The sequence below is a fragment of the Hyaena hyaena genome, unplaced genomic scaffold (genome assembly GCF_003009895.1).
Source record: "Hyaena hyaena isolate Hyena2069 unplaced genomic scaffold, ASM300989v1 scaffold_1668, whole genome shotgun sequence".
Taxonomy (NCBI): Eukaryota; Metazoa; Chordata; class Mammalia; order Carnivora; family Hyaenidae; genus Hyaena; species Hyaena hyaena.
The window spans coordinates 155,657-159,277 of record NW_024082281.1 but is presented as its reverse complement, the minus strand read 5'-3'; the positions used below and the strand labels follow the sequence as shown (position 1 = coordinate 159,277).

General features: G+C 31.7%; 1 non-coding gene across 1 annotated transcript; it reads left to right on the top strand.

Annotated features, from left to right (window-relative positions):
- The first annotated feature begins 1,039 nt into the window (after window positions 1-1,039).
- On the top strand, window positions 1,040-1,144 carry LOC120226292. Its single transcript, XR_005526986.1, has one exon. It is a non-coding gene; the product is annotated as a U6 spliceosomal RNA (small nuclear RNA).
- Window positions 1,145-3,621: the final 2,477 nt, after the last annotated feature.

Genomic DNA, 3,621 nt, shown 5'->3' with positions numbered 1-3,621 from the left:
AACAATTTATTTGCTTAAATGCACTTATTTGAATGGAAAATAGATAGATATGAAGTATGCTGAAAAGAAATAGGACAAAACCTTTAAGTTAAAAAGAAGCCGGCCCTATGTTAAAGGTTAAACACTTCAAACACAACATTATTTGGGAAAATTTTTGACTCTATGGATAATGGAACTGAGTCTTAAAAACTTCAGATATTGATGGAGGTGAGGAGATGGGGGACAGAGAAACTGAGTGATGGACATTGAGGAGGGCACTTGTTGGGATGAGTACTGCGTGTTGTATGTAACTGATGAATAATGGGAATCTACTCCTGAAGCCAAGAGCACACTGTATACACTGTGTGTTGGCTAATTTGACAATAAATTATATTTAAAAATTCAGAAATATATAACATTTAATAAGCTGGCTATACTTTAATAAGCTAGTTGCATTTAATAATAGTGATAGTGATACACATTGGCTATGATGTAGCTTTTGTACCTAAGAGATTATTGTGATTATGGAGCCACTTGTAGTGCAAATAATTACAGTTTAAATAGACTGTAGTTATTTGGAAGAAAGATCCAATAATAAACATATTACATCCATATTAATACCAAAGAGCAATTAGTAACTTTCAAGTTGAAATTCCATTTATTTATATACATCTTCTCCAGATTCTCCTTAAGTGCTACCCCTATTTGTTATGTTTTAACAGATGTATGAAACACCAAAGAGGAAGTATGTCAAATCAAACTGTTTATTATTTGATCTTAAAAGATGATCAAGGGGAGCAAATGTCCAATGTTTAAATTTTAAGACCTAAAACAAATAATTCAGAAGACTCTCATCTTTTGTTGATTGCTAAAATATACCACAGAATCTTACTTCCTCACTACTTAATTTGCTGTTAAGAAAGAATTTCTTGAAAAGAATTGTTTTGTCTGACAAAGATGGAAAATGGAAGGTCTACTGAAATAGGCATTGTGTGTGTGTGCACATGCGCACGCGCTCACGCGTGTGTGTGTGTGTGTGTGTGTGTGTGTGAGAGAGTGTGTGTATCTCGCTTTGGCTGTCCATATAATAGAACTGAAATGAGAAAAGATTAGCATGGCCCTTCATTAGGATGACACACAAATTTGTGAACTGTTCCATATTTTTCCTATAAATGAAAGTTAAGATAGTAAATTCTAAGTTTTTATCACGAGAAAAAATATTTTTGTAACTATATGAGATACTGCTGTTAAGTAAACTTGTAATTATTTCATGATATATGTAAATCAAATCGTGATGCTGTGTCTCCTAAACACATGCAGTGCTGTATGTCAAGTATATCTCTAGGAAACTGGAAGGACTGATTATGCCACAGAGGCACAAACTGAAAGGTACAGGTAATAATAATAAGAGCAGCAAAATACTGTTAGTCTATCTTATTGAATACTGAGTTGGTGCAGATTCTGACCCAGGTAGTTTTTCACAAAAACCCTAGGAAGTAGTTATACCAGTTATACTTCTTCCCAATTTACAGACATAGAAACTGATAATGTTTTCTTTTTTAAATGTTTTTATTTTTATTTTTGAGATAAAGAGAGACAGAGTGTGGGTGGGTGAGGGGCAGAGAGAGAGAAGGAGACACAGAATTCGAAACAAGCTCCAGGCTCTAAGCTGTCAGAACAGAGCCCAACGTGGGGCCTGAACTTGGGAATGACAAGATCATAACCTGAGCTGAAGTTTGATGCTCAACTGACTGAGCCACCCAAATGCCCCATGTTTTCTTAATTAAACCCTGTAAACACTTATACTAGAAGTGCTTACATATCAATGAAAGAACTTTGTATCCAAAATATGGCTGGTGAATACAATGTTTCAGGGGATAATATGCTCCTTCTATTACAGCCACAAGATACTACTTTGGTTAAAAGGAGAATGATTGATTGATTGATTGATTGATTATGACAACCCTATTTACCCTCACTTTCAAGTCGATTAAGAATTGTCCAGCTGCTACAGGTTTGAAAACGTTTGTAAGTAAGAAAGAATGCCCTTGATAAATGCAGTGTTTTACTCTGTCAAAATGTAACAAAACTTTTTAAAAAGTTACTACTAAAGCATAATTAAACATTTTTAAGGGTATGGATTTTTGAATTTTTAACTCCATTATGTACATTTTGAGTTCCTTCAAATAGAAGCGAATTAGGACTTCAAAGGGACCATGGGAGGATGTCTATGGTCAAGTGCATTTTCCAAAAAATACTCAACAACTGTTGTTTTATTACTCTCACAAGGATCACACACTACAAATTTAAAGCTATTTGGCCATTGTCATATTATTACTCTCGACTTACACTGCATTCTTACCATGAACAAAACAGTGATTGAGGACAAGTAGAAGATTTTCAGTTCTTAATTGAAAACCGGGAATTACAGAGAAACTTGGTAATCTAAGATTTGAGGTAGATTATTTTGAAGCCAATGATTTCTTGACTCTCTCTTTCTCAAAAATGAATCCAAATATTTAAAGAAAAGAAAATGCTATTGAAAGTAGCCACAGTTTCAAGCTAGCCCACAAAAGTATCCTCAAACCCAAAATACTTGGGCTGCCTTTTACCCTTCAGAATGTTTATATTGGAATTAAACTACACAATCTTTGAGAGTTACCTAAACATTATTTATACAATCTGCTAGTAGAAAATTATGTTCTAAAAAATAGATAATAAATCAATCTAAAAATATTTTATAGCTAAAACTAAAATATTATAAATAATAAAAATTATTAGGAAAGAACTAATATGCATAATATTTGTTTAATTCTATTTTCATAAATTGCTGCTTAGGCTGTCTGAGGAAACTCTAAAATATAACACAAATTAATGTATACTTATACATGTATGTGTACATACTCATGTATTTATATCCAAATCTCTGAAGATAAAGCCCACAGTATAGACCAGGTTTTCAAAGGGATCTCATATCTACGAAGCATTGAATATCAAGAGTATAGAACTCAATTTTAATAAGTTAGTTTTTTTCTTATAACTACTACAGTCTATTATACCAGTCTCTAAATATTAACAAATATTTGGTAGTTCACACAATTGAACTTTATTTTATAATAAAGTGGTTAACCGAGAATATTCTGGAGTCTGTCTGCTAAGTTTTGAACCTCAGGTCTAGCAGAGGTGACCATAGACAAATACTAATTTCTAATTGTCTCCTTTTAATTTGTTGTAAATTGGGAAATTTATAGTGCTTACCTCTTAGGTTTATTGTGAAGAATAAGGAGAGGACTCAAGTAATACACTTAGACTATTGCTTAGTACAGAATAAATGTTCGTAAATGAGTTCTTATTATAACACTTCTCTTTTCTGGGGGGAAGCACTTATACAGTTAAAAATATATGTATTGTGTGTTTATTTTGAAATCAACCTGGATTGTATATTTGTCCCAAATACCAAAACATATATAGAATTTATTATATTTTATGTCGCTCTTATATGATAAAAAACAGTATATGTTGTAAGAATATAATATGTATATTTTATATATATTATATATATATATATATATATATATATATATATATATATATATGATTTAAGTCCTATAATTTAACTCAGGTTTAATACTATCTACCTGG